This window comes from Mastigoproctus giganteus, chromosome 12 (assembly GCF_048544385.1).
Source record: "Mastigoproctus giganteus isolate SK-2022 chromosome 12, ASM4854438v1, whole genome shotgun sequence".
NCBI classification, from domain to species: Eukaryota; Metazoa; Arthropoda; class Arachnida; order Uropygi; family Thelyphonidae; genus Mastigoproctus; species Mastigoproctus giganteus.
The window spans coordinates 68,846,425-68,870,364 of NC_143586.1; the positions used below are offsets into that span (position 1 = coordinate 68,846,425).

Consider the following 23,940-nt stretch of genomic DNA (forward strand, 5'->3'; position numbering starts at 1 on the left):
CTAGTTCCTTTGTGACCACATCATGGTATCCAATCAAATTGGTCAGAAAGACTTCCCCTTAACAAACCGTTGCTGTGTCTGAATTACAAGTGAGGTCTTGTTTAGATGATCGTGTAGTGCTTCTTTTACGAGTGACTCCATTATTTTCCCTGGAACAAAGGTTAAACTAACAGGTCTCAAATTACTCATGTCACTCTTTAATCCCCCTTTGTGAATTAGGGATACATTAGCACGTCTCCAGTCTATGGGGACCTCCCCTGAGTCCAAGGATGCTCTCATAATTATGGATAAGAGTTTTCTTACTTTCTTTGCTGCCTCCTTAATATAACTGGATCGATCCCATCCACCACAGGCGCTTTTCTTAAGTTTAACTTCAATAATTTCTCCTCCACTTCATTCTCAGTTATTAGAAAACCATTTGGCTACCTGTTAGAGTTTAATAAGCATCTATCCTCCACTTCCTTACAGAATTCCTCATTTGTGAAAGTAGATGCAAAATACTCATTTAGTTTGTCAGCTATCTGCACAGGATCATTAACAGTCGAACCACTGATATCAAGTGGACCAATCTGATTCATCCCCTTCCTGTCAGTTCAGTCTGACTTCAGTAGTAGGGAAAATCATGGAGGCAATGATCAAGGGTGGAATTCAGGATCATTTGGATCGAATTGAAATTCTCAAGGATACTCAGCATGGTTTTGTAAAGGGAAAATCATGTTTAACAAATCTGGTTCGCTATTTCGAAAGGGTCACTCACGAGCTGGATTTAGGGAATAATTTCGACATTGTTTATTTAGATTTCAGCAAAGCTTTTGACTCAGTCCCACATGAGCGGTTGCTTTATAAGCTGGAACAGGTTGGAATCACTGGGAAAATCCTTAGATGGATAGAAGGATGGCTTCAGGGCAGGAGGCAGAGGGTTGTGATAAATGGCTATTCCTCAGATTCGGTTGATGTAAGAAGTGGGGTTCCCCAAGGATCAGTATTAGGACCACTGTTGTTTTCAATTTTCATAAACGACATTGATGAAGGGATAGAGGGCGTGATGTCTAAATTTGCAGATGATGTTAAAATTGGTAGAGTAGTTAATGATCACTGTCAAGCTGAGCTTCTTCAGAGAGACCTAGATAGACTTCAAGAATGGTCAGAAAAATGGCAGCTGTGCTTTAAGTAGATGCAAAATACTCATTTAGTTTGTCAGCTATCTGCACAGGATCATTAACAGTCGAACCACTGATATCAAGTGGTATTACACCTGGGAAACAGTAATCCCAAAAAAACTTATTCACTTGGTGGAGTTCAACTAAACCCAGTACTGGAGGAAAGGGACTTGGGTGTTACGATACGGTCAGACATGAAATTCTCTGAGCATTGTAAACAGGTTGCAAGGAAGGCCCATGGTGTCCTATCGATGATCTATCGAACTTTTGCAAGTAGAGATAGGGACGTGATAATCCCATTATATAAGGCTTATGTTAGACCACACTTGGAATACTGTGTTCAAGTATGGAGATCGCACCTAAAGAAAGACATCGAGCTTCTTGAAAGGGTGCAAAGAAGGGTAACTCGCCTGGTGCGATCGGCAAAAGGGCGTCCTTATGAAGAAAGACTTCGAATATGTGGGTTGCAGAGTTTGGAAACTAGACACCTTCGAGGAGATTTGATTGAGGTGTTTAAGGCTCTGAGAGGCATCAGTAAAATGAATGAGGCCAAAATTTTCAAGATTATAAATGATGCTAGAACTAGGGGACATAAATTCAAGTTACGGGGGGAAATGTTTTGATTGGACTGCAGGAAGTTTTCTTTTAGCCAGCGAGTTATAAATTACTGGAATAAGTTGCCTTCATGGGTGGTAGAGGCCGACAGTTTAGGGAAATTCAAAGGTCATCTGGATAGTACTTTCGGGTAAGGATGGATGGATGGGTTTAATTTCCATAGGATGATAGGTTTAATTTCCTTTTTATTTATATTTTATTTCATTTATTTATTTTTTATTTATTAATTATTATTATTTAGTTATTTATTTTATTTATTTATTTTTTTTTTTTGTTTTTATCATTGTTTTGTTCAGATTTTTTTTTTTTTTTTTTTTTGGCTGGTGCAGTATAAGCCATAGGCTCCATGCTTCTTGCACCATGCGGCCGTTACTAATACTAAGTCTGTGCTGTTTTTCTTTGCATCCTTTGCCAAAGATTTCTTGTAATCTGCTTATGCTGGTCTAGCCTCCTTTGTGACTTGATTACAGCCTAGCTTATATCTCATAGGCTTCGGTGTAACCTGATAATTTATATGCATCCCATGCATTTTTCTTCTCTGCCACAAGTCTCATTAGTTCATCTGACATCCATTTGGGCCTAATCCTTGAACAGTATTTCTTTGTTGGTATGAAAAGCCTAGTAGCTTCCAATAGGTTAGATTAATTCCTTGAATGCGTCCCCTTTTAGAATTTGCTGTTCGTAACATCATCAGTTGGTCCCACTGTATATAATTTTAAAAATGTCTGAAACCACTGTAGTCACCTTAACGAAAGCAAAAACCCTCCCTTTACTCCTGATAATAGTTATATCTTTAAATAAATCCCACATCAGTACACTGTGATCACTGCCACCTAGTGGTTTCTTTATCTGCAAATTCTTAATGCATGAATAATCACTGCTGATAATCAGATCAACAGTATTACTCCCTCTAGTTGCCTCTTGAACATGCTGCTGTATAAAACAATCATCCACTAAATCCACAAAAGTCTTGCTAGTGTGTGAGTGACCAACCCACAAGTTCCAGTCAATATCTGGGAAATTAAAATCCTCCATTATAATACATTCTGATTTATTGGCCCACTCTATTTGTGTAGTTGTTCATTGTACTCATCAGAGTCATTAGTCCTGTAACACATTCCTACCCTCATTTTTACTTTCCCAGTGGTTATGTCACACCAAACTGATTCAACATGTCACTGTTTAGCAATGTCAACTGGATGCACTGCCTTGGATTTTATCTGTTTCTTGACTAACAGCATACCCTCTCCTGCCTTCCTATCCTTTCTGTATGCATTGTACTCCCCATAAACCAATTCTGCCCTGCTACAGCTTATATCTGTGTTTAACCATCCCAACAATATCCACCTTTGATGTCTTGACCAGCACTTAAAATTCATCAAATTTATTTACTGTACTCCTAGCACTGATGAACATGCAAGTATACATGCACCTATTCTTACTCTTAGTTATCCTAACACCGAGATGAAAATCTCCAACCAATTCTTGACCTGGCCCCTAAAAAGGATGCTTTGATACTCATGGGTGATGTGGTAGGTTTGGTCTTGGCACTAGAAATGAACCTGTTTTCAAAAGTGTGATCATGAATTTTGTTATCTGAACAGTCTTGTCATATGTAACACTTGCTTTCAGCAACACCCAAGAAGACTACACATGAAAATATCCTGATCATAAAACAAGAAATCAAATTGATTACATCCTTATTCAGCAAAGATGGCATTCCATTGTTATCACAGCAAAGACACTTCCCGGTGAAGATTGTGGCAGTGATCATCAGCTAATTCACATCATTCTCAAGCTGATGCTGAAAAGGATCATGAATACAGTTTTCCTTAGGTGATTGGATGTAGAAAATATTCCCAATTATTATATAATTGAAATAAACAATCATTTTCAAGCTCTATTAGAACTAGATCAAGAAATGCTGCCAGAGGAAATGTGGGAAAATACAAAAAGCATTATTAAGGATTCAACAAATAGATACATTAGAGAAAGGAAAAAGATTAGGAAGCCATGGATTATAGAAGCCACTTTTAAACTCATTGAACAGAGAACTGCAAAAGCCCAGGGTGTACATGGAAACAAAGAATATCAAGAACTCAGCAAAGTTATCAAGCGTTGTTTAAACAAAGACAAACAGGATTATATCAATCGAAAGTAAAAATAAATCGAATACCACAACAAAGAGAACAACACTAAGAAGATGTATGATGTTATTAAGTTCTTAAGACAAAAGTTCTGTCCAAAACTTAAATGTAAATAAGGACTCCAAGGGTGTAATTTTAACAGAGGAGAACACAATTAAAGGAAGGTGGAAAGAATACTGTGAGCAGCTCTCCGTAGCACCTGCTGACACTAATAATCTGCCAACCTGTTTTCAAAAGTGTGATCATGAACCAGTTCAATAAAAGGTAAAAGTCGAAAAAGCCATCAGAGAAGTGACATGTGGCAAGTCACCTGGAACTGATAAAATCCCAAAAGAATTGATTAAAGATACAGGTGTGAAGGGCACTGAGTTTTTTCATAAAATGATTGTAAAGGTTTGGAAAATGGGAGGGCAGCCATCAGATTGTAAGATATCAATTTTCATTCCCGTACCAAAAAAAAAGGGATCTGAAAATTTAAATTACAGGACTATTAGCCTAATTTCTCATGCAGGTAAGAATCTTCTTAAAATCATACTAAGAAGAATTTCAAGAAAACCTGAAGAAGAAATGGCAGATGAGCAAGCAGGTTTCAGAAAGGGTAGAGGAATCACAGATCAGATCAGATCAGATCTTAAGTCTACAACTGATTACTGATAAATGCAAAGAATTCAATGTTCCAGTTGTTTCGTTTTATAGATTATTCCAAAGCATTTGAATGTGTTCAACATGAAAAACAATAACTAATATGGAATTCCCAATCTACATAATTCAGTTGATTATGCTAGTATACCAGGAACAGGAACTGTGAGAACTAACATGGGAAACAGACTTTTTCAAAATCAGTAAGGGTGTCAGGCAGGGATGCCCTTTGTCACCTCACCTTTTTAATGTTTATGCCGAAGATATCATGCATGAAGCTTTAGACACTGCCATCAAAATTGGATGACTGAAGATAAACAACCTTTGTTATGCAGATGATACGGTGCTAATTTAAAATTCCAAGGATCATCTTAAAGAAACTCTGAAGAGAATTTGTAAAGCAAGTAAGAAAAAAGGACTATTTCTGAATGTGTCTATGCTGATGAGCATATCTGCATTTGAAGAGATGCAGATATGCCCATCAGCATGATAAAGTTAGAAAGAGGCATGTTTTTTTGGAGAAATGCAGATGAAGCCTACCACCAGAATGCAATGTTGTTGTTGTTGTTTGGCAGGCTGGAGCAACTGGTGTTACGGTTTGGGGACAATTTTCATAAAATACACTGGATCCTCTGGTCACCATATACCAGTGGCTTGATTGGAATGTGCCTATCTTTCTTTTGTCACCAACCAAGTACACCACCCCTTCATGATGACAGTGTATCCAGACAAATCCATTGTTTATCAACATGACCTGCCTGGTCTTGTGGCAGGTCACAAGACCAGGCAGGTTGCCAACTGGTTTTCAGGACCACAATAATAAATTCCCCATCCTGCTATGCCTGCCCAATGACCTGATCTCAATTCAACTAGCCTGTTTAAGACCTACTGGAAAAGGACATTCGATGCAACAACCATCCATGAATGGTTGAGCAATGCTTTGGTAGCACTACAATGGGCTACCTGCAGCACCTTGTGGAGTCAATGCCAACACGTGTATGTACGCTATTATGGGAAAAGTGATCCTGTGAAGTATTGAGTATGTGTTACTAATGCAAAGCCAACTCAATATACAGGGTGTCTCAAAAATATTGGTACAAACGTTTAGGGGAGGTAGGTAACATCAAAAGGAATATGAATCGCTTAGGAACCCATAACCGGAAACGTCACCGTAAGTCGATAGATGGCACTGTTCGTCAGTTCGCGAGAGGGAAAATTTCTGGTTTACTCATTCAAGCAGTAGTCGCTGCACGAAGAGTATGCATCGATATATGAACTGTGAGCTGGCAGACAAGCACCTAGTGTATAGATTAGCAGAGGGCCCACAGGGTGTGCACCCCCATGCGGCACAACATTGCTTCGCAATAAATGTGTAGGCAGGTATGGTCAGTGACTGCTTAGTCGGCCCATACCTGTTACTATTCCGCATGAACTCCACTAAATATCGGATCTTTCTTGAACAAGTTCTACCAGGGTTACTTGACGATGTTCCAGCAAATGTGAGACGCAACATTTGGTTTCAACATGACAGGGCACCTGCCCATTATGGAAGGTGTGTTCATGACCATTTGAACAGGCATTTTGGGCATCGATGGATTGGCCATGGTGGACCCGCTGCCTGGCCCACACGCTCACCTGATTTATCGAGCCTTGATTTCTTTCTGTGGGGGGGCCCTCAAATGTATCGTGTATGAATCGCCTGTGGAGACGGAAATGGATCTCGTCTGCGCTGCTGCTACTGTCAAAGAAACTCCAGGTGTGTTCGACCGTGTCCGTCAATCCATGCTGCATCGGTGTCATGCATGGATCGCGTCTCATGGTGGAACCTTCGAGCATCTGTTGTAACATCATGAAATGCATCCATCTTGTACTCCATTGTTAATATTATCTCAAATAAATGTTTGCCACTAATTACTGTCTTGTGTATTTCTGCTTCTTGTGCCTCTGCTACTACTTTCCCGTGACGTTTCCGGTTATGGGTTCCTATGCAATTCACATTCCTTTAGATGTTACCTACCCCCCCCCCCTAAATGTTTGTACCAATATTTTTGAGACACCCTGTATATCTTGTTCTCAGTGCTGTCTTTTTCATAATAATGTACATTTCTCAATCACTGGCTTAATAACAGAATTCAGCAAGTGATTGAAAAGGGATAACATCAATTTGTTGCAGGACAATTCATTGTGCAACACATTTGTGCATAATAATATGCCTTATACAACAATTTGGTGTATGAGACATTTCGGTAAAAGACAATTTGGTGAGTACAATGATTCGGTTTGGGAGAATTTAGAATTTGATTTATGGCAAAGAAAGCGAGAAAATGCAAACTTTTAACATGCTATGATGTGAATAGCGAATTTAGTAATCACGATACCATTCTTGATATCTTAATAATGTAAACTCTAAAATGAAGGGAATGAATCAGATTAATCCATTTGATATCGATGGTTCAACCGTTGATGATTCTGCTCAGGTAGCTGACAAATTGCTGAGAATTTTGCATCTGTATTCACACATGAGGAATTCTGTGGGAAGTTGGAGGCCAGAAGTTTATCAAACTCTAACAGAGAGATAAATAATTTTGTAATAACTGAGAGCAAAATGGAGGAAAAATTGCTGAAGTTAAACATAAAGAAGGCATCTGGGAAGGATGGGATCTATCCAGTTATATTAAGGGAGGCAGCAAAGGATGTAAGAAAATCCTTAACCATAATTATGAGAACATCCTTGGATTCAGGGAGGGTCCATGAATCCAAGTCGAATCGGGAATACATTAGAACATCTCTAGCCCTCACGGACTGGAGATGTGCTAATGTATTCCCAATTCACAAAGGGGATCAAAGGCTGACACAAGTAATTACAGAGCTGTTAGTTTAACTTCTGTTCCAGAGAAAATAATGGAATCACTGGTTAAAGAAGCATTGCAAGATCATCTAGACAAGACTGCAGTTAGCGTTCAGACACAGCATGGGTTTGTTAATGGGAAGTCTTGTCTGATCAATCTGATTGGATGCTAAGATGCAGTCACAAAGAAATTGATTGCAAAAAATAATTTTGACATGATATACAGTCATCACTCGATTTGCATGGGATTACATTCCGGGAAAACACTGCACAGTCTAAATCGGCACAATATGAAACATAGTTTGTGTGTGACATAATGAGTGTTCTGTACCTAAATGCAAAACAACGTGCAAGAAAAAATGAAACTGAAAAGGATTGTCTTCATTCGATAAGAAAAAAGAAAAAAATTACAAACATGTCCACAAAATTAATCTTGTTAATACATACCTCTAGATTTTTAATCTAAATTCATTGCTTCTTCATCGCTATTTTCCTTTGATAAACTTGCAACAGTATTCAGCAAATTTTGGAAAAAATTAGTTAAAATTGTTTGCTTAGAACCATGCTGTTCTTCACTATAAATTTCTTCATAAGGAACTAAAGCTAATGATAAAGTTCTGTAAAAATTTAAACTCCTCTCCAAATTAGGATCCATATCCAGAGCTTCTTAGTTAAGCTGATTTGCAAGTCTTAAAAACTCAGCTAGTCTCTTCACGGTCAAATTTTTGAGTGCATCTTCTTCATTTTTATCATTTTTGTTATCTTCTTAACATTGTGAAAAAATATTATCCACTGATAATTGTTCTCTATGAGATTCAAGGACTTCTGTGATATCTGCTGGTACCAGTTCTTCAAATCCCTCTCTGCTAATCATTTTGCCAATTTTCACAATCTCAACTACCTCCGACATTTTGACCATAGCTTCTTTAGTGTTGCTTTGTGGACACAGCTTTTTCCACACTGCATTCATTGTGCAGTTCTTCACTTCCCACACAAATTCAATATTTTTTTACAGCATCAAGAATGTTATAATTCTGCCAATAATCTCGAATTGAAAGACTGCCTATTCCATCAGTAGCTTCTGCCAATTGTTAAAAAGATCTTCTTAGGTAATAAAGTTTAAAGGAAGCTATAACACCATGGTCCATCGGCAGAATTAACAAAATTGTATTCGCTGGAAAAAAAGGTAAATTTCACATCTGGATGCAGATCAGACAAATGTGCAGGATGACTGAGTGCAATGTCAAGAATGAGCAAGATTTTGAATGCTATGTTCTTCTTCAGGCAATAGCTTTTCGTTTTGACACAAAAGCAATTTAAAAACCAGTCCTCGAAGATTTTAGCTGTCATCCAGGCTTTTTTGCTCAATTTCCAAAGAACTGGTAAGGCACTTTTTGGTACTCCTTTAAAAGCACAAGGATTTTCTGACATATAAGATTAGAAGCAGTTTACAATTAAAGTCACCCACTGCATTGCCAAATAACAAAAGTGTTAACCTATCTTTTGCACCTTTGACACCTGGGGCAGTTTTATCTTCTTTTGAAATGAATGTTTGGTTTGGCATATTGCTTCTAAAATAAGCTGATCTCATCAGCATTAAAGACTTGACTTGATAAATAGCCCTCAGTCACAATAACATCCTTTAAAGTTTTTGGATACAAAGCAGCACCTTCCATATCTGCACTGGCTGCTTCACCTGTTAATTTTAGATTGTAAAGACTTTGACGTTTTTTAAAATTTTCAAACCAACCCTTACTGGCCCGAAAGACGTCTGCATTTGATGGACCGGCTTCTTATTCTTGTAAGCAATTAAAAATTTGCAGAGCTTTGGTGAAAATAATATCCGAACTAAGAGATATTCTTTTTTGATTGAGATCTTCTATCTAGAAAGAAAGTAATTTTTCAGTTTTCTTTATTAACAGATTTCTCACTTTTGTAGTGCTTTGTTGCAGCCATAATGTGGAAGAGATAACTGAACTTTTAATTTTCTCAGCAATTTTCCTAATTCATCAAATGCTAGATTCATTTATGATGTATTTCTTGACCATTGTCACAACCTTTTCACCATTTTCTAACTGCTTAACGATTTTTAATTTTTCCTCTAAATTTAAAATTTTTTTTGTGGTAACTTTCTTCATTTTAGGCACTGATTAAACAGACACTTTATATACAGAAGAAATATTAAATCAGCAAAAGCAATGCTTACCAATTAAAACACTTTATGTTGCATTAACCAGAAAAAGATTCTATCTGAGCAGCTAATGTACAATAACTGATGAAAGGGGTTCTCAAATTAGGAAGTTGTTTCAAATATAACCAGACAACCTGGCAACCCAAAGGTCATGGGTTCGAATCCCACCTCGGGCTTGGATCAGAGTAAAATGCAAAAACTTTGGGAGGTACATTATGGCCACAGAAGCCGATGCGCTAACAACTAACAAAAAAATAAAAAATAACCAGACAAACACACCACCATTTATTGCTATATTTAATTATAAAAATTAATTTTGAATGCCTCGCCTCTGTGATATTTTTCTAAAAAACACATTTCTGCAGGTCATTCCCATATTACAATAAAAAAAATTTGCACTTTCCAGTTTATTGGGCTTTTCTGTTAGTTATTATAAACTGGTAGTAAACCTGATCTTATAGCATTTGTGATAATTCTGATAGCTGGAATTATGCAAAATTTTACGTTATTATAGTGAAATGTCTTTCCCCTTCAATGAAATCTTCAATAGTGTAAAAAACATAAGAACTTTTCATTTGCTTGTCATTCCTATTATTGAAGCTTCATAAACAAAAATCGTGCAAGAAACTGCTGCACAATCTAAAATTTTAGTAGTAAAAACCTGACCATACAACAGCGAAACCGCACAAATTGAGGGATGACTGTAATTGAGTTTCATGAGAGCTTTGACAATGTTGCACATAAAAGATGGCTGTACAAATTGGAGCAGTGTGGCATTAAGGGCAAGTTGCTAGATAAAGAGAAGGTTCAGTTTTGTTTTTTTTTTTTTTTTTATGAAAACACCAAACACGAAAGGTATCAAAACCTATAGTACTTAGTACCGTGCATGGGTTGAAGGAGAAGTATTGGGGGGATGCCGGAAACTTTGCTCTAGAAACTAAACATTGGTTTCACCACTTCAAGCCTCCAATAAGCAAAGTGGTGGTATTGCACCAGTTGATGAGAGTCATCTACCACCTAACAAATTTGCAAGAAGACAGAGAGTGGTAATTAATGGACACTGCTTTTTTGTGGATTAATGTTATTAGTGGCATTCCCCAAGGTTCAGTGTTGGGCCCACTATTGTTTTCTATATTTATCAATGATATTGATGAAAGTATATTAGGCTTAATGTCCAAGTGTGCAGAGGATACAAAGGTTGGTAGGGTTATTGATGATGGTAACGACAGTATGCAACTGCAACAGGATTGAGAAAAGTTAGGCAGACAAGCTGAGAGGTGACAACTGAAGTTTAACATTGACAAATACTAAACCGCATACTGCATATATATATGGGCAATGTACCAACTGTGTGGTGCTGCAATCATGGTAGTGAAGAATGAAAAAACCTGGGATAATTGTGCAGTCAGATCTGAAGTTATTTGAACAGTGCAGACAGGCTGCCAGGAGAGCTGATGGGATTTTGTCAGTGATATACAGGAATTCTACTAGCAGGTATAAGGAGGCTATTACCCCTTTGCATAAGGCAATGGTGAGGCCACACCTTGAATAATGTACACAGATCTGGAGGGATCTCATTTTAGGAAGGATGTATTGCTGATGGAACAAGTATATAGAAGGGCAAGATTGGTGAGGGAAACAAATGGGTGCTCTTAGCAAGAATGACTTCAGTTCTGCAAATTGCAGCATCTCAATACTAGACGCCTGCAAGGTGATCTGATTGTGGTGTTTAAGGCTTTGAATGGATTGAACAAGCTCCATGCTGATGGGATTCTTCCTCTTGCTCAAACCATATATGAGGGGGCTCAAATTCAAATTGACGAAGGACAGTTGCACGGAAATTGGCCTTTTGCTAGCAGGTGACTGATTGCTAGAACAAATTTCCCTCTGTCATTGTGGCAATCAACAGTTTAAATAAATTCAAGGAAGAACCAGGCAAACTTTTAAGAGGGAATGGATAGGAGAAATGGGAAGTGTTTGTTTGTTTTTTTTTTTTTTTTTTGTTTTTTTTTACAGCAAACTTATACAGCATTTGGCTGATGCTGTATAAGTTTCCTTTCGTGAATCGTATATTAATGCTAATAAACAGTTTTTTTATATATCCAGTAGATTATTTATCTGAAATCCCAACAAACAAAAAGATCATAACAATGAAACAACTGAGGCAGTAGCAAACTAAAACAATGTAATAGTTTTGCATTTAGTATTAATATTAGTATTAGCTATATAGTGCAAGGAAGCCACAGGCATTTGCTGCAAAAAATTTAATGGCCAAAAAAATAAAATTAAATTAAATAAATAACAATAAATAAAAAGAATGATAATAAAATAAAACAATAATAATAATAAGAGAATGAAATAATAAAAATATAATGGAATATTATAAAAAAATAAGAATATATAAAAATACATAAGAATATATAAAAATACATAAGAACATACACTGTGCTGCCACTTTATTAGGTACACCCCTGCTATGCACACAAATGGTTTGTCCCACAACATTGCAAGTCACGTGACCACAATTGTGGATATAAATGCAGCAGAACAACCTTTCTAATATCAGTTAAGTGTACAAACCGTAGCAAGAATGGGTAAAAGGAGTGATCTAACAGACTTCAAACGTGGCATGCTAGTAGGTGCAAGACATCTCTGAAACGGCACTTCTCCTGAAATTTTCATGCACCATAGTTTCAAGGGTGTATTGAGAATGGTGCAACAAACAGAAAACATCCTCTCAATGGCACTCCTGTGAAAGAAAATCAATTGTTGATGAGAGAGGTCACAGGAGGATGGCTAGGACTGTACAAGCAAACAGACAGACCACAATATCGGATATCATATCAGAATACAACCTTTGTGTGCAGAACAAAATATCGCAACGGACCACTAGTCGCACTTTGTCGTGAATGGGCTACAACAGCCAACGGCCACCTCACGTACCTTTGTTATCAATGAAGAACAAGAGAGTATGCCTCCTGTGGGTACAGCAACACCAGCACTGAACTATCAAGGATTGGAAAACAGTTTCTAGGTCTGACGAGTCGCAGTTCCTGGTGCATCATGTTGATGGAAGGCTCAGAATTTGGTGAAAACTACATGAATTCATGGACCCATCATGTCTGACGACTACTGTGCAAGGTTATGGGGGCAGTGTTACAGTGTGAGGAATGTTTCCTTGGCACATGTTGAGTCCACTGATACCCACAGATTCACGTCTGAATGCCATATCGTACCTAAACATCTTTACAGACCAAGTGCATCCGTTCACGTTGACAGTTTATCCTCAGTCAGATGGCTATGTCCAGCAGGATAATGTGCCAGAGCACAAAGCCCAAATCACTATGGAATAGTTCCAGTAACATGACAATCACTTTTCTTTGCTGCAGTAACCCACTCGGTCCCTAGATCTCAATCCTATTGAACATCTTTGGGATTAGCTGGAAACGGTTGTTCGTTGCAGGCCTACAACTCCTTCGAATCTCAAGGAATGGTACTCCATTCCTGCACAACATTTTCAGCATCTTGTTCAATCCATGCCTAGACGAATTCAGGCTGTTTTGAAGGCTAAAGGAGGCTCAACACACTACCAGGTAGGTATACCTAATAAAGTGGCAGCACAGTGTAGACTAATTACGTTCTTCCCTTCTTACATAGGTAACTATCCAGTTGACCTATGACGTTCTTCAAACTGTTGGCCTCAACTACCTGCAAAGGCAACTCTCTGACTAAAAGAAAACTTCCTAAATTCAGACCAAACCACTTATCCTGTAAACTGAATTTATGGCCCCTGGTTCTGGAATCTTTTATAACAGTGAAAATTTTGCCTTCACTACTTTTACTTTTACTATTTCCTCTCAGAGTCTTAGATACCTCAGTCAGGACCCCTCTACAATGCCTGGTGGCCATGCTCTGTAGTCCATAAAATCAAAATCTTTCCTCATATGGTAGCCCTTTCGGAAATTTCACCGTGTGAGTTGACCATCTTTTGACCTTTCAAGAAGCTCAATGTCTTGTGGTTTTTTTCCCCCCCTTCCATGAAAACCCCAAACAAGAGAGGTATTAGAACCTATAGCAGTTAATATCATACGTGGGCTGAGGGTTGAGAAGATGAAAGAAGATACTCTTTGACACCAGACTGAATTTCTGTAGATTGTAATTTTCACATTCACGAAATACGTATGAAGAATGATTGTTCCAAAAAACAGAAGATGAATGAGTAACCGAAGAAGAAGAAATGTTGATCTCTGAGTTTGACGCTAGAAGGATGTTGACTGGTTGCGGCATGCATTTCAACTGCTTTGGAAACCATTGATTACCACCCTCTGTCTTCTTCCACTTAACCATCCTTTTATCCATTGTAGCAACTTACCCTTAATACCATTCTGCTCCAATTTGTACAATAGTCTTTCATGTGTAACAGTGTCAAAAGCTTTCCTGAAATCCATATATATGATATCAAAATTATTTTTTGCATCCAGTTCCTTTGTAACCACATCATAATAACCTATCAAATTTGTCAGACAAGACTTTCCCTTAACAAACTCATGCTGTGTCTGAATTACTGCTGCAGTCTTGTCTAGATGATCCTGCAATGCATCTTTAACCAGTGACTCCATTATTTTACCCAGAACAGAAGTTAAACTAACTGGCCTGTAATTACTCGTGTCACCCTTCGATCCCCCTTTGTGAATTGGGGATACATTTGCACATTTCCAGTCCGTGGGAACCTCCCCTGGGTCCAAGGATGCTCTCGTAATTATGGCTAAGAGTTTGCTTAGTTGCTTTGCTGCTCCTTTAATATAACTGGATAGATCCCATCCACCCCAGGTGCTTTTCTTATATTTAACTTCAACAATTTCTCCTCCACTTTGCTCTCAGTTATTACAAAATCATTAAGTATCCTGCTACAATTTGATAACCTTCTGCCATTTTCAAACCTTAATAATTCCTCATGTGTGAATGTAGATGCAAAATACTCATTCAGTTTGTTTGCTATCTGAGCAGGATCATCAACAGTCAACGAACCATCGATATCAAGTGGACCAATCAGATTCATTCCCTTCCTTTTAGAGTTTCTATAAATAAAGAAATCCTTACTGTTTTTCTTAGCATCTTTTGCCAAGGATTTCTCGTAATACTCTTACTTTACATTATTCATGCATTAAGAATTTGCAGATAAAGGAACCACTAGGTGGTAATAATCACAGTGTACTGATGTAGGATTTACTTAAAAATGTAACTACCATCAAGGGTAAAGGGAAAGGTTTTTGTTTTCTTAAAGGTGACTACAATGGTCACAGACAGTTTTTAAATTCTATACAGTGGGATCAACTGATGATTAAAAACAGCACATTAACATTAGTAGAGGCATATGATGCAAGAAAGCAAGCTTATGCAGTATCAGCAAAAAAAAAAAAAAAAACTCCGATTTCACCCCTCCATTCGTTACAAATGCTTGTCCAGCTCAGCCTTAAATTTACTTAGGCTATCAACTTCACAACAAAGACAGAACTCTGTTCCACCAATCAACTACCCACTGGCTAAAGGCAAATTTCCACACATCTGTTCTACAACTGGCTTTCCTCAATTTGAATCTATGCCTCCTCAAGTTCTTAATCTGAGCAAGGCGAATAATACTGTCAGCATTCAGCTTGCACATCCCATTCAAGGCCTTATACACCTCAATCAGATCACCTCGCAGGTGCCTACTCTCCAGGCACTGCAATTTGCAGAACTTAAGCCTTTCTTGGTAAGAGCACCCCTTGGTTCCCCTCACCAATCTTGTTATCCCTCTTTGTACTCGTTCTAGCAAATGTATATCCTTCATAAAATGAGGCCTCCAGACCTGTACACAGTACTGTAGGTACACACCGTTGTCCTGCTTAGTTGCCTTGTAAAACATGATTATCACCTCCCTGTCTCTGCTAGCAAAATTCCTATACAGGAACTCCCCGACTTATGTAAGGATTGCGTTCCGCGGAACGCTATGTAAGTGAGAATTTTCCCCATGTTTGTGCAGCACTCGCAACTGTGCTCGCTGAATTGATTGAATCAAAAAAGAAATGTTCAAAGAACATGCAAATGCGTTGAAATTCGAACATGTTTGATGCCAAAGACGTGTTCAACAAATACGTCTTTGGCATCAACCTGCAACTGAAGTAGCTCTGCAACCTTTACAGTCTTATCTGTAACCTCTTCATATGATTCGTCTTTTTCAAATCCTTCGAAGCCTTTTATGTGCCATGAGCATATTTTCTTCCATGTGCCATTTAAACAGCTTTCAGTAATTTCTGCCCAGGCCTTATTAATATGGTGTGGTAAATATTGTAAGATTTCTAAAAGTCTCTTAACGTAAAATTTTTCTCATCGTCTACTGCAGACAATGCCTGAGTACACGTGCGTAAATAGTATGCTTTTAAATTCAAAATAACACCCTGATCCATAGGTTGGATGAGTGAAGTCGTGTTTGGCGGTAGAAATATGACTCTCACGTTTGAATTGAAATCATCTAGAGGTGTAGAATGTCCAGGAGCGTTATCAAATAGAAGGAAAATCTTGAAAGGAATGTCACTGTCTTTACAATATTTTTCAACCTTGGGAATGAGGCAGCATTGAAACCAATCCTCAAAGAGAGATATTGTTATCCATGCTCTCTGGTTCGATCAGAAATGCACAGATAGAGTGGCTTTATTAATGCCCTTAAATTCACAAGGATTACCAGAATGGTACTCAAGAAGTGGTTTTAATCTGTAATCTCCCGCTGCATTAGCCCCAAGCAAGAGCGTGGTCCTATCTTTTGATGCCTTGAAACTTGGCATTGTATTTTCCTCTTTGGCAATGTATGTTCGATCCAGCATTTTTTTCCAATACAGAGCAGTCTCATCAATGTTAAAAATTTGCTTCGTTGAATAGCCGCCTTCATCAATAATTTTTTCCAACACATCACAAAATTTCAATGCAGCTGCAGAATCGGCACTGGCGACTTTACTGCATACTTTAACATTGTGGAAACCAGTGCGATGCAGTGGAAACCAATATTAAACCACCCGTTGCTTGCCACGAACTTGGGTTGAGGTTTGCCATACTTATCATTAATATCTTTATAAATACTTGTTGCTTTTGCTTGAATGGTCATTACACTCAGGGGCACTCGCTTCTGAATCTGTTTTTCCATCCATATTATTAATAGCTTTTCCATCTTCAATATAGCGCCTGAACGCTGTTTTGTGATCTTAAGTGCGTGACACGTTCTTTTATACACGCACTGTCCTTTAAAGTAGTATTTACTGTTGAAGCAACGAGACCTAATTCCCTTGCAATAGATGATAAACTTTCTCCTGCTTCATACTTCTTAATTATTTTCACTTTCATTTCTAAATTAGTTTTGTTTCGTTTCCTGGCATTACCACAACTTGCACTTTTCGTTGGTCGCTTTTCCTTCATCATTGCAATATATAAATAAGAATTAACTATATAGTATCGGTGTAAATACCACCATAGTTAACCCATAAATTTGAACTACGTAAGTAGTGTAGAAGGCATCGTTTTAATTGCATCTCATATTGCCTTCACAATGACATGTGCATTTCAATTTCAAATTACATTTTTACCAACACCCTTTGGCATCTCTCATATTGTGGATATAACTTTGCAACTGTGATTGGCATGTTGTATTACCAAGGTACCTGCCCGCCCACTGATGATGAAGCCCAATAGCTTCAAAACGATCATCTGGGTGGTGGTATCCTCTGAAAATAAATAACAGTAGTCTTCTCTACTAGAGATGAATTATTTATTTGAAGTAGTGCAATACCGCTATCTCATTGTGAAGGCACAATATGAGATACAATTAAAACGATGCCTTCTACACTACTTACGTAGTTCAAATTTATGGGTTAACCTATGGTGTATTTACCTATATAGTTAATTACCAAAACCCATAAGAATTATGCCTTGTGCATTTCGTTTTCAAATTACATAAACAGAAATGAAGAGAAGTTTCTGAAAATTTGTTTTTTTTTTTTATGATTGAAGATTTTAGTGAAGGGGAACACATTTCCCGATAATACCGTAATGTAAAAACCCACAGAATTCCAGTTATCGGCATTATCACGAATGCAATAAGATCAAGTTTATTACCAGTTTATAATTAGATGCACTAAGAGAGAAGCCCAATAAACCGGAAAGTGCAAATGTTTTTATTGTTTTATGGCCATGACCTCCTGAAACGTGCTTTAGAAAAATATCACAAAGACATTCAAAATTGATTCTTATCAATTTTGAATGTCTTTGTGACATTATTTCTACATTTTTATCTTTATCATATGTTCCATATGATAAAGATAAAAATGTAGTGCAATTCACATTTTAAAAATGACCTTTTAGACAGATAAATAGCTTAGTAATATAGCAAAATTTTCAACTTCCAAGGACTTGGAACGAATTACAAAAAAAAAAAAAACAATGTGTTATTGGGTTCACATTACGATATTTTCACGATACCTCCATTTATTCCTACGGGATGTAAATTACATTTCCAAGATTTTTTTAAGTGCACAGATGGGCAAAAACTTATGTAAAGTCGAATTTCTGTAAGTTGAGTATTAGGTCAGGGAGTTCCTGTATATCATTGACACGAATCTATGACCTGCCCTGGCAACCCATCTGCACTGCTCAGTGAACTTCATATTTGACTACAGAATTAGTCAAAGGTCTTTTTCACTTTCCACTTCCCTGAGTGTAGTACCACACAGTTGGTACGTTTCTCTTGAATAATGGGATTATAAATGGGAAGCCTTCAAGGAATTAATATTGAAAGCTACTATGTTTTTCAGACCAACTAAGAATTACTGTTCAAGATTTAGACCTGAAGGGATCTCAGATGGATGAATGAGGCTCGTGGCAGAGAAGAAAAATGCGTGGGATGCATATAAATAATCAAGTGACACAGAAGCCTATGGTAGAAATAATAACCTAGTCTGTAATCAAGTCAGAAAGAAGGATTGGCAAGTGAAGGCTGATTACGAGAAACCCTTCGCAAAGGATGCAAAGACTTCTTTTCTTTTGTAAACTCTAGAAGGAAAGGGATGAATCAGATTGGGTCACTAGATGTTGGTAGTTCGACTGTTGGTAATCCTGCTCAGACAGCTGACAAACTGAATGAGTATTTTGTATCAACATTCATACAAGAGGAATTCTGTAAAGAAGGAGAGGACAGAAGTTTACTAAACTCTAACAGGAGGCTAATGTTTGTTGTTTGCTTTTTAGGAGCATTAGGCCATATTGCCAAAGGTAATATGTGGTGGTCATTCCCTGACCTTTCCGCATCCTCCATATTTAGTGGTGACGGGCTCTAACCCCGGTCTAATCAAGAAGCGTGTGCTACACACTGCTGCTGCTGCTGCTGCTCCTTCCCACCTGGCTACGGAGGCGCCCAAGAGGCTAAATGATTTTGTAAAGACAGAGAGCAAAGTAGAGAAGAAGTTAAAGTTAAACATAAAAAAGGCACTTAGGGCAGATAGAATCTATTCAGTTATATTGAAGGAGGCAGCGAGGAAAGTAAGCAAACCCTTTGCCATAATTATGAGAAAATCCTTAGATTCAGTGGAGGTTCCCGTGAATTGGAGATGTGCAAATGTATCCCCAATTCACAAATGGGGTTCAAAGAGTGACACAAATAATTATATAACTGTTAGTTTAACTTCTGTTCCGAGGAAAATTATGGAGTCACTGGTTAAAGAAGTGATGCAGGATCACCAGACAAGACTGCAATAATAGTTCAGACACAGCATGGGTTTGTTAAGGGAAGGTCTTGAATCACCAATCTTATTGGATACTATGATGTTGTCACAAACAAACTGGATGCAAAAAATAATTTTGATGTCATATACTTGGATTTCAAAAAATCTTTTAATACTGTTGCACATGGAGGACTGCTGTACAAATTAGAACAGTATGGCATTAAGGCAAGTTGCTCCAATGGAAGAAGCGATGGTTGAGTGGAGATGGCAGAGAGTGGTAATAAATGGACAATGGCAGTCTTCATGGACTAATGGTATTAGTGGCATCCCCCAGGGTTCAGTGTTGGGCCCATTGTTGTTTTGTATATTTATCAATGACATCGATGAACGCATATCAGGAATAATGTCCAAGTTTGCGGATGATACAAAGGTTGGCAGGGTTGTTAATGACAGTAAAGACAGTATGCTACTGCAACAAGATCTAGAAAAGTTGGGCAGATGGGTTGAGAAGTGGCAACTGAAGCTTAACATTGACAAATGCAAAGTACTACGTATGGGTAGAAGGAACCCAAGAGAACCCTACCAACTGTGTGGTACTAAACTCAGGAAGGTGGAGAATAAAAAAGACCTGGGGATAATTGTGCAGTCAGATATGAAGTTCTCTTAGCAGTGCAGAAGGGCTGCCAGGCAGGTCAAGGAGTTATGTCAATGATATATAGGAATTTTGCTAGCAGAGATAAGGAGGTAATTATTCCTTTGTATAAAGCAATGATCAGGCCACACCTTGAGTACTGTGTACAGGTCTGGAAGCCTCAATTTAGGAAGGAGGTACAGTTGCTAGAATGAGTGCAGAGGAGGGCAACAAGATTGTTGAGAGGAACAAAGGGGTAATATTACCAAAAGAGGTTTAAGTTCTGCAAGTTGCAGCATCTGGAGACTAGGACCTGGGAGGTGATCTGATTGTGATGTATACAGCCTTGAATGGTTTGAGGAGGCTCGATGTTGATGGGATATTTCCGCTTGATCAGATTAAGAAACTGAAGGAGCAATGATTCAAATTGAGGAAAGACAGTTGTAGTACAGATGTGCAGAAGTTTGCCTTTAGCCATCAGGTAGTTGATTGCTGGAACAGACTTCCATCTGTTGTTGTGGAAGTTGATAGCTTAAATAAATTTAAGACTGAATTAGACAAACATTGGGAGTAACCAGATGGGTGAAATGGGAATGGATTTTTTTTTCTTTTTCTGATACTATATAAGCTTGCTTTCTTGCATCTACTAACTCACCTGAGGTACTGAGTCAAATGTCTTGCTAAAATCCAAATAATCTAAAGTCAAAATTATTCCCTATGTTCAGTTCACAGGTAACTGTGTCAAAATCTATAACCAGGTTAATATACGATTTTCCTTTAAAACCATTTTGAATCCTCCAAAAAATCCTTCAAAATGCCATATCTGTCTACAGGGTGTCTCAAAAATATTGGTACAAACGTTTAGAGGAGGTAGGTAACATCTATAGGAACGTGAATCGCATAAGAACCCATAACAGGAAACGTCACCATAAGTCGATACATGGCGCTGTTCATCAGTTCGGGAGAGGGAAAATTTATTGTTTACTCATTCAAGCAGTAGTCGCCGCACGAAGAGCATGCATCGATATACGAACTGTAAGCTTGCAGACATGCACCTAGTGTATGGATTAGCAGAGGGCCCATGCGCCCCAGTGCTGCACAACATCACTTCCCAATAAATGTGTGGGCAGGTATGGTCGGTGACTGCTTAGTCGGCCCATACCTGTTATCATCCCGCATGAACTCCGCTAAATATCAGATCTTTCTTGAACAAGTTCTACCAGGGTTACTTGATGATGTTCCAGCAAATGTGAGACGCAACATTTGGTTTCAACATGACAGGGCACCTGCCCATTATGAAAGGTGTGTTCGTGACCATTTGAACAGGCATTTTGGGCATCGATGGATTGGCCATGGTGGACCCGCTGCCTGGGCCCCAAGCTTACCTGATTTATTTCTGTGGGGGGGGCCTCAAATCTATCGTGTATGAATCGCCTGTGGAAATGGAAATGGATCTCATGGCGAGACTCGTCTGCGCTGCTGCTACTGTCAAAGAAACTCCAGGTGTGTTTGACTGTGTCTGCCAATCCATGCTGTGTCGGTGTCACGCATGCATCGCGTCTCATGGTGGAACCTTCGAGCATCTGTTGTAACATCATGAAATGCATCCATCTCGTACTCCATTGTTAATATTATGTCAAATAAATGTTTGCACTAATTACTGTCTTGTGTCATTTCTGCTTCTTGTGCCTCTACTACTACTTTCCCGTGACGTTTCCGGTTATGGGTTGCTATGCGATTCGCATTCCTTTAGATGTTACCTACCTCCCCTAAACGTTTGTACCAATATTTTTGAGACACCCTGTATGTGGTACTGTATTGCACTCTTAATCATTACCTCCAAAATTTTGCTTACTACTGATGGCAGACTAACCAGTCTGTAATTAACTTCACTCTATGAACCACTTTTATGTATTGACAATATGATGGCTTCAACAACAAATCTTTAGCAATTTTTTTAATAATCATTTTGCACCAGAGGCTGGGGAACAAATATTTCAAGAAAGACAGGTTACCAGGTAATGCAAAAATCTTGTTCTTGCTTAATAATAAGCTTGATGGATGAGCTATGTTTGAATACAGAAACCATGCTGGTTTCCAACGTTTTTGTTATATATTTGCAACCAGTTGTGCATTTTTGATTCAGGGTAGGGATCAAGGCATGATCAGAACTGAAGTGCCACTAATCAGAGGAAGTTGATAAGAAAACTAGTGAGTTCCAAAATGTTCTTGTTTACACTCCAGCACGACCACCAGGTCAGTGGAGTTTATAAAAAATCATCAATATAAATGTTAATTGTATTTAGCAGTCACGGGCTTAAACCCCAGTCCACTCAAAGAGTATGTGCTACTAGAACTCTCGCTCTTGACTACTCAGCTACATCAGGCCTAAAATATAACACATTGCATCATTCAATGTAATTAATTTCTTGAAATCAATCACAATGAAGGAAGCAGTATGTTTTGTGATGTGCCTGGAATAATGTTAAATGTATAGGCCCAAAGCAGTGTTAGCAGAATATTTTTCCGCCAACAAGGCTTGTGTCACTGATTTTTGTGGATTTTGTACCAAAAAAAAAAACAGCCAAACTTACTGAAATAATAAGTTAAGTAAAGGAATTAAGTGGATACTATTCGAAAGCATAAGTGAAAATTAAGTAGAAGAATAGTTGAGGTCTTTAATAATTAATTATTTTGAAACCTCTAGAGCAGGGATTCTAAATGGGGGCAATATCGCCCCCAAGAGGATGAGAATTGGTTTTTGAAGGGCAAAAAAATCATGAGTGTTACAATGGTTTGTATCCCACCAAAGTTCAACCCTATCCGACAACATCTTATTCCTTAATATTTAATTTCTCTCATTGGGTTTTATTTTCCTCTGACACAACTGATTTTTAACATATAGGTATATTGTATTAGGAGTGAGAGAGAAATTTTGATAAAAGGAAGGTAGTGTACATGATTTAATTCAACCACCTTTGCTTTTCACAGGCATTAAATGCCTAAGTGCTTTCAGAGGTAATGTCTCTTCAATCCTTGGTATTTGCACTTTTCTGACAACTGTGACCTTGGTGGAGGCATGGTTTATTTATTCTTTTGTTTCATTGGTCAATATATGAGGCATGGATGGGATGAAGAAATGTTTCAGTCTATTGTTTCTACTTTCTAAGCAACAATTAGTATTGATTTATTAATTTGTTTCCTTGTGGAAGATGTTTATTTTTTATCCACAATGCTTTTGTGAGTGACATGGGCTATGAGAGAAATAAAAATAGTTTATATTTTATTATTTAATTCTTTGTAGTTATTCAACCCATCATCAATCATGTCAAGTGCTGAAAAGAAAGTGTTGACAGTAGCTGGATGAATATCTAGCTTATGGTTTTATTGAAAGCCCATTCGATTCAACACAGCCTATTTGTCTTGAGTTGAATCTTATGCACTTCTTATGTGTAATAGTTCTTTTTCAAATAAGGCTATGAAACCATCAAGATTTTTAGATCACTTAAAAAGGAAACATCCTGATAAAGTTGGTAAACATATCGAATTAGACAGACTGTAATTTCAACAGTGATGCATCAAAATCCTCAGTATTTTAAAAGCATTGCCATTGAGCAACGATTCAATTAATAACAGCACCCCTAAGTAATTTATTTTATTTTGTGGCACTCCTACTCAATTTTCTGCCTGTTAGATCCGATTCTTTCTCTGTGTGTATATATATATATGATAGTTATTACAATAATATAATTATAAAAATTACATTTCATAATACAAATTACAAATATACAGTATATAATAATTTTATTCTTTATATAGAGGTACTAAGTAAACATCAATTATAGATCACCACAAAATTAAAAAGATACTGTACACTGTTTTACAATGAAATAAACATATAAATTTTAAAAAATAATAAGTTTAAGTAACTTAAACCCAAATTACCTGGCACCCCGGTTGAAAACC

At 37.7% G+C, this 23,940-nt stretch overlaps 1 protein-coding gene across 5 annotated transcripts in view; it reads right to left on the reverse strand.

Annotated features, from left to right (window-relative positions):
* The window catches only part of pps (protein partner of snf), a 656,065-nt gene that overhangs the window by 388,958 nt on the left and 243,167 nt on the right, over nt 1-23,940 (reverse strand). The gene's annotated exons all lie outside the window — the stretch shown is intronic.